Below are 13653 nucleotides of genomic sequence, written 5' to 3'. Positions count from 1 at the left end.
TTTCCATTTTAAATTCCTTCTTCCATTCCTATGTCTCTTTAGTTCTGTTTTCCTCTAGTTCTTTGAGTTGAGTGTTTTTCTTGTTTCATTTTTAAAAGCATATAATTCTTTATCCTTTTCCTCCCGTTCTTGTTTAGGGATCTCTATCATCATCTTGAGGTATGATTTCTGATATGAGTCTCCTTTTTCTGGAGTGTTTGGCATTCTGCTCTTTGCTGTGATGGGAGAACTGGGTTTTGATGTTGCCAGGTTATCGTGGTTTCCCTGGGGTATGTTCTTTCGCTTTCCTCTTGCCACCTTGTTGTCGGTGATTGTTTCTCGCCTTTCCCTTGTACCTGGCCTGTTTCCCTGGATCTCTGCTGTTCCTGTTGGCAGATGGTCTGAGGGCCTGTTCTGCACCCAAAGGCCACCAGCTGGAAACAGACAGCCCAATGCCAGGTTCCTAGTTCCCTGGAGCAAGCAGGGCAGGGGCTCACTTTCCGTGTGCTTGGTAGATAGCTCTCTGCTCCCTGGATACTCAGAATGCCTTCTCACCAGGCCTGTTTCCCTCTCTTACTTTTTTAACTCAGCAATAAAACTTCATCACAGTGTGTGTTGACCAACTTGCTGCTGAGCCAGTGAATGTAAATTACTTGGTTGTTCTTTTCTATGAAAAAATTACTTACGTACTCTTTGCTATAGGTCACTTTTCCATGAACAGAGGAAGGCTAACAAAATATTGAATGTTTTCAACTAGGGCACAGATGATTGACTTAAAAAAATATCTGGGTCAAATGAATATTTTCTCTGCATAGAGCATTTTAAGCAAAGGTCATTAAAGCATCTTTCTTTTTAGAGTTATATCTTGAAAATTAAATATTGTAAACCCATGAGATGTAGATTATGTTTTACTTGGCTTTTTAAAATATTTATATTTTGATATAATACAATATTTGTGAATTTTAAATCTGATGACTGTATATTAGTAGTCAGTTAAAATATTAAAGTCTCATTCTAAGTTATTTTAACACATTTAAAATCTTAGATAGTTTTATGAGAAGTTATGTTGGATATAACTTTTTCTGCTGAGATACATGTATACCATATGATACATTTGTAAATTCTTCATATAATTTATTGAAGAATACATTTTTATGCTTTCTACAATATCACAATACATAATATCCACACAGTGGCTATTTTGATGAGTATTAATATTTGCATGTTTTCCAGGTCTTTACATTTAATGACAAATTAGACTTAGGTACTTATCATTTTATAAAATGTATTTTCTGCTTGAAATCACAAATTGATCTGTTTGATTTCTGTGTTCCAACAAGTACATAAAGTTTTAGATAACTTAAAATTTTATTAAGTACTTATTAAAATCATTAATATAAATATGTAAAATAAATTGACCCACACCCTTGACTTTCAATTATAGTTTGTTTATTCTGTAAGGGCAATTTGTTTACAAAATTACATGCCCCGTATGTGTGGTATCTGAGTTACACAGTCCACTTTAGTGCTCTGAAAAAGATTACACTTCAAAGTTCTGCTTTTTTGTAATTTTTATATCTCTTACATTCTGTTTCATGCAGGGATAGAGTTGACAAGTCATTTTGAATTGCCTTATTTCCCCCAGAGCACAAATATAAGGCACAGCATGAGAGAACCAGCAGGCAAAATATCCACAGAGACCATCTTGTGCTGGAACACTGCCAAGTTTGGTGTGTAAACAGCATGTTGTTACATATCTAGTACCCACCTTACATGGGCACATGGCTGTGTATATGTTCATGTTCAGGATGAGGTGACTGGAGTACAGCTTAAGAGTGTTCAAGGATATACTTGGAGAAAACAGCAGATTGTGGGTGGAATAAGAAATGTCTGGATTCAAAAATCACAACTCCCAACATTTGCTATATATTAAGAAAATTGGTCTTACAATAGAGTTAAAATAGCCCCAAATAGAATAAGTGCAAACCCAAACCATGAGACCTTTTTCATTGGAAAGGACTGGTTTCTTTCACACAATTCTCATCATTCAAACTCATCTAAAAGAGTGAAACACTGTCTGTAATATTCCTGGGAATCAAGATGTTATGCATGAAAACTAAGTATGACTCCAGGAAAACTGACACATGCTAAATAAGAAAAGACATAATCTATGTTATGTGCAGTATTTAATGCTAGAGGAGATCACAAATTAAGCAACCACCATGGAATACAGGATCCAGCCAAGGTTCAGCTTACAATTAGTGAAATGATCTGTGGAGTGTGAGGAGCTGAGGTCTTCAGTGGCATGAGAGTACATGGAAAACTGTGTTTTTCTGAGATTAGAAGACTGGTCTTGGAGTGATGCTTGAGGTTTTGCACAGGATGAGTTATTGGTCAGTTTTTCCCTCAGCTTCTGTTCTCACATACAGTGAATAAGATCACCATACTCTACATTAAATCTAACATACTGAACACCTTTTTCTCTGAAATCGGCATTGGGATCTCAGCCAACAGCCTCCTTCTGCTTCTCTACATTCTCAAGTTTATTCGTGGACACAGGTCCAGACTCACTGACCTGCCCATTGGTCTCTTGTCCCTAATCCACCTGCTGATGCTAATGCTGATGTCATTCATAGCCACAGACATTTTTGTTTCAAAGACAGGGTGGGATGACATCCCATGTAAATTCTTTGTGTATCTGTACAGAATTTTGAGGTATCTCTCCCTGTATACCACCAGCCTTCTGAATGTCCTCCAGGCCATCATCTTCAGTCCCAGAAACTCCTGTTTAGCATAAATTTCCCCACCCCACCTTTTGTGCCATTCTTTTCCTGAGTGTCCTCTATATGTTTGTTAGCAGTCACCACTTAATAACCATCATTACTGCCCCCAATTTGACCACAAATGACTTATTGCATGTTACTCAGTCCTGCTCTATTCTACCCTTGAGTTATCTCATGCAAAGCATGTTTTCTATGCTGCTGACCATCAGGGAAATCTTTCTTATTCTCTCATCTTGTTACATGGTGGCTGTCTTGTGAAGAAACAGAAAACAGACCCAGCATTTTCAAAGTACCAGCCTATCCCCAAAAGCATCCGAAGAGCTAAGAGCCACCCAGATCAACCTGGTGCACATGTGCTTCTTTGTGTTGATGTACATTTTCAACAGCATTGTCTCCTGCTCAAGAACTATGTTCCTGAATGAACCAACATTTTATCATATCAAATATTGGTGGTGCAATCTATACCACAATCAGCCCTTTTGTGTTTATGAATGCTGAAAAACATTTAGGTAACTTTTTGAGATTCATGTGTGATATGTGGGTTGATGTTAAGGTAATATATAATTGGAGAGTGGAGAGATAGGCAGAGAAAAGTCTAGGAAAATGTAAGAGGAGGAGAGAAGGAGGAAATTCATGAAGGAACAAAGATGAAGGCAGATGTTTATCTTTCTCCCATCACATCTCTATAAATAAGGTTGCTATGAATGTTTTATAATGGATGGAATTATACAAGATTACTTAACTTACAAAGGTTAGTAAATTATATTATACCTATAGTAACACAGAAGTTTGGAGTGTTCTTTTATGTGACTACTTAATTGAGTTCAAAGGGTGTGGTTGCAGAACAAATAAAGCCTGCCACAGAGTAGGAATGTGTGCGTCTAAGGCTTGGCAAAAATATACCAAAAAGAAGTGAGTGAAAACAGCATGCTGTGGTGGTTGTATCCACCCAGCACCGTAACAGCAGGGACAGTACATTGAACCATGACAGAGTTCATAAAGGTGGCATCAAACACCAAGTTGGAGATCCCAGCAGTGCCAATGGCCCTGAGGAAGCTGGCAAAGCACGAGATAAAAGGTTAAACAATCTTATTAATATTTACTGCAACAGGTTGCAAACCAACGTGTTAGGCAAGAATCCACTAAAATGTTTAGGCTTCTGCCTAAGTGTTAGAGAAAAAGTTTATTGTCTAAGTAAAAAGGGGCCAGCGCCACACTGAGTCACATGATGTCTCAATCATAGAAATCTTAAACAAAAGAAACACAAAGACAGCTTCTGCTTGCAGGCTGTATGAATCCTGCTGTGAGAAGGAAGGCTAACATAGATGAAAAAATTAAATGCTACTTGATTCTTTGACATAATTGTTTATAAAATTATTAAAAGTTGGGGGTTTTATTGTTTTAAAGATGGTATAAAGAATTAATGTGCTCGTACAGGCTGAGCAACTGGTGAGTGGGAGACCTAGGCTGCGGGGGAGCAGAGGGATCTCTGCGGAGTGCACACGGAAAGGGCACCCCCTGCCCTGACCTGCCCTGTCCTCCCCGATCCAGTGACCGGGAACAGATCTTAGGAACTTCTGTTCCCACCCTGAGACGACTTCAGGACACAGAGCAGAGCCTGGCCCAACAGCCAGCCGGAAAGGCGGCTCGAACAGGCTGAGCAACTGTGACCGGGAACAGATCTTAGGAACTTATGTTCCCACCCGGAGACGACTTCAGGACACAGAGCGGAGCCTGGCCCAACTGCCAGCCGGAAAGGCGGCTCGTACAGGCTGAGAAACTGCGACCTGGAACAGATCTTAGGAACTTCTGTTCCCACCCGGAGACGACTTCAGGACGCAGAGCGGAGCCTGGCCCAACTGCCAGCCAGAAAGGCGGCTCGTACAGGCTGAGCAACTGGTGAGTGGGAGACCTAGGCTGCGGGGGAGCAGAGGGATCTCTGCGGAGTGCACACGGAAAGGGCACCCCCTGCCCTGATCTGCCCTGTCCTCCCCGATCCAGTGACCAGGAACAGATCTTAGGAACTTCTGTTCCCACCCTGAGATGACTTCAGGACACAGAGCAGAGCCTGTCCCACCTGCCAGCCGGAAAGGTGGCTCGGAGAGGCTGAGCAACTGTGACCAGGAACAGATCTTAGGAACGTCTGTTCCCACCCGGAGGCAACTTCAGTACGCAGAACGGAGCCTGGCCCAGCTGCCATCCAGAACCTGGGCTGCCGGGGAGTAGAGAGATCTCTGCGGAGTGCACACAGAAAGTGTACCAGGGACACAGACCAGATACAAGGGATATCACTGACAACAAAATGGCAAGAGGAAAGAGAAAGAGTACATCCCAAGGAAACCAAGACAATCTAGCAACACCAGAACCCAGCTCTCCGATAGTAGCAAACATCGGAATTCCAAACACTCCAGAGAAAGAAGACACAGACCTGAAATCATGCCTCAAGACGCTGATAGAGTTACTTAAACAAGAAAGGGAGGAAAAGCAAAAAGATTCAGAAGCTTTTAAAGAAGAAACAAGAAAAACACTCAAAGAACTCAAAGAACGAGACGAAAAAAGAACCAAAGAAATAAAGGAATGGAAGAGGAAAATTAAAACAGAAATTGACACGACAAAGAAAGCACTAAAAGAGATAACCCTAGAGTCAGAACAACAAAAAAAGAAATCAGGAGTCACAGAAGCAAGCATTTCCAACAGATTACAAGAGATCGAGGAGAGAATCTCGGGGGCAGAAGACAACATTGCAAACATAGACAAAACAGCCAGAGAAGATGCAAAAAACAAAAAGCTCCTAACCCAAATTGTCCAGGAAATACAAGACACAATGAGAAGACCGAACCTAAGGATAATAGGAATAGAAGAGGGAGAAGAGTATCAACTAAGAGGCACAGTAAATATCTTCAACAAAATCATAGAAGAAAACTTCCCTACCCTCAAGAATGAGATGACCACGAGCATAAAAGAAGCCTTAAGAACTCCAAAGAGGTTGGACCAGAAAAGAAATACCTCCCGACACATAATAGTAAAAACATCAAGTGCCCAAAGTAAAGAAAAAATACTAAAAGCAGTAAGGGAAAAAGGTCAGGTAACATATAAAGGCAGACCAATCAGACTCACACCCGATTTCTCAACAGAGACTATGAAAGCTAGAAGAGCCTGGACAGACATCATGCACTCCTTAAGAGAGCACAAGTGCCAGCCCAAGCTGCTATACCCAGCAAAACTATCAATCACCATCGATGGAGAGATGAAGATATTTCAAGACAAATCAAAATTCACACAATATCTGACCACAAACCCAGCACTACAACGAATTATAGGTGGAAAACCCAATACAAGGAGGGAAAATACAGCCTAGTAAAAACAAGAAACCTCCTAAACAAGAAAACTAAAAGAAAAAAAAAACACAGACACAACTCAACCCAAAAAAGCAAAAATGGCAGGAAACAGAAACAATTATTCCTTGATATCTATTAACATAAATGGTCTCAACTCCCCAATAAAGAGACATAGACTATCAGACTGGATACATAAACAAAAACCAGCCTTTTGCTGCATACAGGAAACTCATCTCAGAGACAGAGACAGACACTATCTCAGAGTAAAAGGGTGGGAAAAAAACTTCCAAGCAAACAGCTCCAAGAAGCAAGCTGGAGTGGCTATTCTAATATCGAATAAAGTAAACTTCCAACCAAAATTATCAAAAAAGATAAAGAAGGACACTTTTTACTCATTACCATGGAAATCTGTCAGGAGGAACTCTCAATCCTTAACATATACGCTCCAAATAAAAAATCACCCACATTCATAAAAGAAATCTTACTGAAGCTCAAAAAATACATGTCACTTCACACAATAATAGTGGGAGACTTTAATACCCCACTCTCACCAATGGACAGATCAGGGAAACAGAAACTGAACAAGGACACTGCAAAACTAGCAGAGACTTTGAACCAACTAGAATTAATAGATATATACAGAACATACTATCCTAAAGTAAAAGAATACACCTTCTTCTCACCACCCCATGGCACCTTCTCGAAAATTGACCACATAATTGGACACAGAACGAGCCTTCATCGATATAAGAAGATTGAAATACTCCCATGCATCCTCTCAGATCACCATGGTCTATGGCTGGTCTTTAAAACAACAAAGACAACAAAATGCCCACATACACATGGAAACTAAACAACGCTCTGTTAAAAAATAGCAGGGTCAAAGAAGAAATAAAGAAAGAAATTAAGGACTTTCTAGAATTCAACGAAAATGATAACACAACATACCCAACCTACGGGATGCAATGAAAGCAGTATTGAGAGGAAAACTCATTGCCCTAAGTGCTTCCAAGAAGAAACTGGAGAGAGCTCACATCAGCAACCTGACAGCACAGCTAAAAGCCCTAGAACAAAAGGAAGCAGATATACCCAAAAAGAGTAGACGGCAAGAAATAATCAAAATTAGGGCAGAAATAGACCAAATAGAAACAAAAAAAAACATTGAAAAAATCAACAAAACAAAGAGTTGGTTCTTTGAGAAAATCAACAAGATTGATAAACCCCTAGCCAGACTAACTAAAGGGCAAAGAGAGAGTATCCAAATTAACAAAATCAGAAAGGAAAGTGGTGACATAACAACTGAAACTAAGGAAATTCAAGAAATCATCAGATCCTACTACAAAAACTTATACTCCACAAAATTGGAAAATCTGGAGGAAATGGACGAATTCCTAGACAGATACAAGGTCCCAAAGTTTAACAAGGACCAAGTAAACCATCTAAATAACCCTATAACACCTAAAGAAATAGAAGAAGTCATCAAAAGCCTCCCAACCAAAAAAAGCCCAGGTCCAGATGGGTTCAGTGCAGAATTTTATCAGACATTTATTGGGGATATAACACCAATATTTGCCAAACTATTCCAATAGATAGAATCAGATGGAATATTACCCAACTCATTTTTTGAGGCTACAATAACCCTCGTACCTAAGCCACACAAAGACCCTACAAGGAAAGAGAACTTCAGACCAATCTCACTTATGAACATTAATGCAAAAATACTCACCAACATCCTTGCAAACCGAATCCAAGAACACATCAAGACCATCATTCATCATGACCAAGTAGGCTTCATCCCTGGGATGCAGGGATGGTTTAACATAAGGAAATCCATCAATGTAATCCACCATATAAACAAACTTAAAGACCAAAATCACATGGTCATCTCACTAGACGCTGACAAAGCATTCGACAAAATCCAACACCCCTTCATGGTAAAAGTCCTGGAAAGAACAGGAATCCAAGGCCCATATTTAAACATAATAAAAGCAATATACAGCAAACCAACAGCCAACATCAAACTTAATGGCGAGAAACTTGAAGCAATTCCACTAAAATCAGGGACTCGACAAGGCTGCCCACTCTCTCCCTACCTATTCAACATAGTACTGGAAGTCCTGGCTGGAGCAATTAGACAGCAAAAGGAGATCAAGGGGATACAAATCGGAAAGGAAGAGATAAAAAAATCACTCTTTGCCGATGACATGATAGTGTACTTGAGTGACCCCAAAAATTCCACCAGAGAACTCCTACAGCTAATAAACAAGTTCATCAAAGTGGCCGGATACAAAATTAACTCAAACAAATCAGTAGCCTTCCTATACTCAAAGGACAAACATGTGGAGAAAGAAATTAGGGAAAAGGTACACTTCACAATCGTTACAAAAACTATGAAATACGTTGGTGTGACTCTAACTAAGGAAGTGAAGGACCTGTATGACAAGAACTTCAAACCACTAAAGAAAGAAATTGAGGAGGATCTCAGAAAATGGAAAGATCTCCCATGCTCATGGATTGGAAAGATCAACATCTTAAAAATGGCCATCCTACCAAAAGCAATCTACAGATTCAATGCAATCCCCATTAAAATTTCAACCCAGTTCTTCATGGAATTGGAAAGATCAATGTGCAATTTTATATGGAATAACAAAAGACCTAGAATAGCGAAATCCATCCTCAACAACAAAAAAAAACATCTGCGGGAATCACTATCCCTGACCTCAAGCTATATTACAAAGCAATTGTGCTGAAAACTGCATCGTACTGGTACAGAAATAGGCAAGTGGATCAATGGAATAGAATAGAAGATCCAGAAATGAGCCCTCATGTATATGGTCACCTGATTTTTGACAAAGGAGCAGTAAACATTCAATGGAAAAAGGACAGCCTATTCAACAAATGGTGCTGGTCCAACTGGCACTCAACATGCAAAAGAATGAAAATAGACCCGTTCTTATCTCCTTGTACAAAGCTCAAGTGTAAGTGGATTAAAGATCTCCACATTAAACGAGATACACTGGAACTATTAGATGAGAAAGTAGGGAAAACCTTAGAACACATAGGCACAGGAGAAAATTTCCTGAACAAAACACCAATGGCTCAAGCTCTAAGGCCAAAGATTAACAAATGGGACTTAATGAGATTGCAAAGTTTCTGTAAGGCTAAGGACATCGTCAAGAAAACTAAACGGCAACCAACAGAATGGGAAAAGATCTTTACCAACACCACATCAGATAGAGGCCTAATATCCAAGGTGTACAAGGAACTCAAAAAGCTAGACACCAGAGAATCAAATAACCCTATTAAAAAATGGGGTACAGAGCTAAACAAATCATTTTCAGTTGAGGAACACCGAATGGCCGAAAAACATCTGAGAAAGTGCTCGACATTCTTAGCCATCAGGGAAATGCAAATCAAAACAACCCTAAGATTCCACCTCACACCAGTCAGATTGGCCAAGATCCAAAACTCAGATGACAGCAGATGCTGGCGAGGCTGCGGAGAAAGAGGAACACTTCTCCACTGTTGGTGGGGTTGCAAGCTAATACAACCACTCTGGAAATCTGTCTGGCGATACCTCAGAAAATTGGATATAGTACTACCTGAAGACCCAGCTGTTCCACTTCTGGGCATATACCCCAGAGACACTTTAATACACAACAAAGATATATGCACCACAATGTTCATAGCGGCTCTATTTATAATAGCCAGAAGCTGGAAGGAACCCAGATGTCCTTCAGAAGACGAATGGATACAAAAATTGTGGTACATATACACAATGGAATACTACTCAGCCACCAGAAACAATGACTTAACCAAATTCTTAAGAAAATGGCTGCATCTAGAGAAGATCATCCTGAGTGAGATAACCCAGTCACAAAAGAACAGACATAATATGCAGTCACTGATAGTGGGATGCTAACTCCAGAGGAATGCACTCCCCCAGAAACAACTCACAGACTGTATGAAGTCCAAGAAATAAAGAAAACAAAAAATATACATATATTCACAAAACAAGAAGACTTTGACTATTCTCATGTTGCGTTTTGTTTTGCATGTACTTTACGCTTATTGCAACTAGTACGTTTTCAATGCATACTGTCAAGCCCTTGAAAAAAATCAAGTACTGACTAAAAAACATATTCACATGGAAAAAAAAAAAAGAATTAATGTACAAGTCAAGTTTGTTTTTCTAGGTACAAGAAGAGAATAGAGTCCACGCAAATTATGTGGGAATTTTTACCTGCAGTTTGGAACTAAGACAGAAGTCTGTACACCAGGCAGAGTGAATACAGACATATATTAGGGATGTTATTAATAAATGAGTATCTGAACTTCAGATTGAAAGTTGGACATATTGAAACACTTTGCACTAAAGTCCTAGATTTACAAAATTTCTTACTCACAAAATTGTAATTAATAGTAAGTTAGTTTGTTTTGTGAATTACCCCACTAAAGCCTTGTGACTTGTCAGATGCCAGCTAGCAAGGGTTTGTGGTTATCTTAAAATTACCACAAGAGGCTCATATTTTCTTAACGTAAATTCCATGAGATTTTGGGTTGATTTCTTAACATGGGAGATTATTAGAGGTCTAAGAATAAGATCATGCAACTTTTTAGTTTATTCAATTGTTTTATATTGTTTTAAATTTCACAATGTGTGTGATGTAGAATTTTGTGTTTATATTATTTCTCTGGGATAGAATACAAGACACAAGATATTCTAGTTTTCAACTAAGGGACATGCTATTTTGAAGAAAGGTTTTGTCTTTGTGTTTTAAAAATTGTGTGATTCAGTTCTGTTGCCTTCAAGAGTTATAAGGATTGGATTTCATAGATGTAGGCCATCTGAAAAACTAATTCAAGAGGATCAAACAAAATATATTAATACCAAAATATTTTCTGTTGAGTTTTATGTATATTACAGAATATGCAACTATGGTAAAGCTTGTCATGAGAATGTTAAACTGGCCTGATTCTACACATCAGAGACTACAAGAATCATCAGTGTGGCTTTCCTTCTGGAGGCCTGGCCGGCTTCCTCATTCCCCTCCCCACTTCTAAATTCTCAACACCCTTATATTCAGCTAAAAGAAACTATAAATAGTTGTTGCCCTGATTCCCTGAACTTTGGGGGATAAAGGTGGTTATCATAAAGTTGTTTTTATGAAGAACTTAGAAATTTAACAGGTTGTAATTTAACAGGTAAGAATTAGCCAGACTGATTTATAAAGCCATAATCTTCATTTGGTAACTAAGCTAAAGCCATATCTTATACTAGTAAAAGTCTCTCTAATTGATACAAAGTTGAAGTTATAATCTTTACAGTGGTATAGAATTAATTTGATACAGATTTAAGATCTTCAGTGGTATGATTTTATATTTGTTTAAAATTGAGATTAGTATTATTGCTTTCATATAGGTATTGTGCCTATACAATACATTTGAGAATGCAAGATTTAGACACAGTCAAATAACTGCTATTATATATTGTTATAGTTGATTAAACAATAGTGGTTAAGGGCCAGATAGCAAACTCATGGTTCTGAATCAATTAACAGGGTATTTTTGAGATATTTCAACTAAAAATGGCCAAGAGTAGTCAAGGCCTCTTTTTATAGGATTTTTTATAGTTAAATGGTTTTCAAAAATGTCAGAAGACTATAAATTATGACATTTAATGTTATTCATCTTTTGTTGACATATCTGCTCCTTAAAGTTCCCCTTTGAAGATTTATTTTAAAAATTGAACATCTTTACATCCAGATAAGGTATGTGGCTAGGCAGTTACTAGCCAGAAATTTCCTGTTTCATCTACAGACTAATACTTTCCAGAAAGGAACACATTATGCAGAATAGTCAACTGATAATTTTTGCCAAGCCAAAATTGTCAGACTTAAAGACTTCTGCATTTCAAAGTCTGTCCATGATCCTGGGCCAGAAGGTCAAAGACTTACTCTCATGTGTTGCTAACAGGGGACTGCTAGTGGAGATTTGTCTCTACAACCACTCTCAGCTCTGACCATGTTAGACTTCTTATGTTATTATATATTTGGCCATTCTCAGGTTTCTGGTGGATTTAAAGACTAATTTAGTTTTAGAGCTTACCCAAGCTAATTAACTTTGAGAAAACATAATCATTTAGAATATTTTCAAGTGGTGATGGTTGTATACAGCTTACATTTTAGGGTAAAGGGTTTTTTTTTAAGTAAACAGAAAAGGTGATTTGTGTGTTGATATTAAGGTGATATATAATTTGACATCGGAGAGGTAAGCGGAAAAGGCTAGGAAAATGGAAGAAGAGGATATTGGAGGAGGAACAAAGATGGAGCCAGATGTTTATATTTCTCCTAGCACATATCTTCATAAATAAGGTTGTTATGAATTGTTGAACCATCCTATGAATATTTACTGAAGCAGTAATAACAGTTTGAATGCCCATTGATGAGAAAATCCTTTAAAAGGAGCCAACGTAGTGGCATCAGAATGGTCATTTTTGACATGGTGTCTATGTGCTTTGCCACCTGTAAAATATTGTTTTTTCTCTTAAAATAATTTATTTTATCCAGCATGATAGTAAACATGTAACAGAAGATTAAACCACATACACTTTGATATATGACAAGTGTGTTTTACATTTTATTTTATTTACGTTTTCATTTTTATTTTTTTTTCTCAATACATCTTTAAGGGAGCCCTATGTGGTGACTCTGGACCATCATGTTTTTATCCCACACTGTTTGTAAGTATGTTGTAGCGTGTAATTTTTAAAAACATGCTACACTATTGCCGGCTACTCATCAGCAACAGTGGTCTCACCACCCCCCATGAATATCCCCAAGTGGTGTTTGTCCTATTTCCCCATGGCTTGCTTGCTGCACAACAGCTCACATTCTCAGTCATTTGACCCCTGTGGCTCCTCTGCCAAGACTGGCTCTAAACCCCAGCCCCATGCAAAGAAAAATCCAGAGGCTTATAATTTATCAGACAGATTCATATCAGTAAATTTTCAGCCCCCAAAATTCCCACAAAAACTCAAATCTCTATTGATATAAACATAAGCTGCACACCTATATTAGATAAATTGTCCTATATTACTTCATTGTCCTGATATCCATGGCTATAAGGAACAATTTCAAGCCATGTGGATCAGGTTCATCTTCTCTCCTGTGGGTTCCATCTTGTCTCTTCATCTCCATCTCTCCTCTCTGTAGCTCTGTTTCTCTCTGTTGGTCCCATCTCTAAAACTCTCAGCCTGATTTCTATTTCCCAATCACAGGCTCTAGCCTTCTCTTTTACCTGCCCTCACCTGTGTACAGACACAATCTACAGTATGTGACCACTTCAAAAACGTTTTGACATTTCAATTCTCTCTTACGTGTTTTGACTAATTAGAGAAACATCGTTGCCATAAGTAGTCCAATGATTCAGAAGAAAATAAATATATGCAAAACTTTCAAAAAAGAACTATGTGCAACAGGCAAATAGTAACTTATACAGCAATATTAAGAAAAATAGGATTTCAAAATCCCAGGATTTAAAATGGAAGCAAT

At 38.4% G+C, this 13653-nt stretch overlaps 1 pseudogene across 1 annotated transcript in view; it reads left to right on the top strand.

Moving 5' to 3' along the window:
- The window catches only part of LOC308418914 (vomeronasal type-1 receptor 45-like), a 29774-nt pseudogene extending 26514 nt beyond the window's left edge, over window positions 1-3260 (top strand). Inside the window, exon 2 of the transcript in view lies at window positions 2409-3260. The product of the transcript in view is annotated as a vomeronasal type-1 receptor 45-like (transcript). The remainder of the gene's footprint in view (window positions 1-2408) is intronic.
- Window positions 3261-13653: the final 10393 nt, after the last annotated feature.

This window comes from Micromys minutus, assembly GCF_963924665.1.
Source record: "Micromys minutus genome assembly, chromosome: 3".
Lineage (NCBI taxonomy): Eukaryota > Metazoa > Chordata > Mammalia > Rodentia > Muridae > Micromys > Micromys minutus.
The sequence above is the reverse complement of the archived record's forward strand: the minus strand, read 5'-3'. Positions and strand labels throughout refer to the sequence as shown.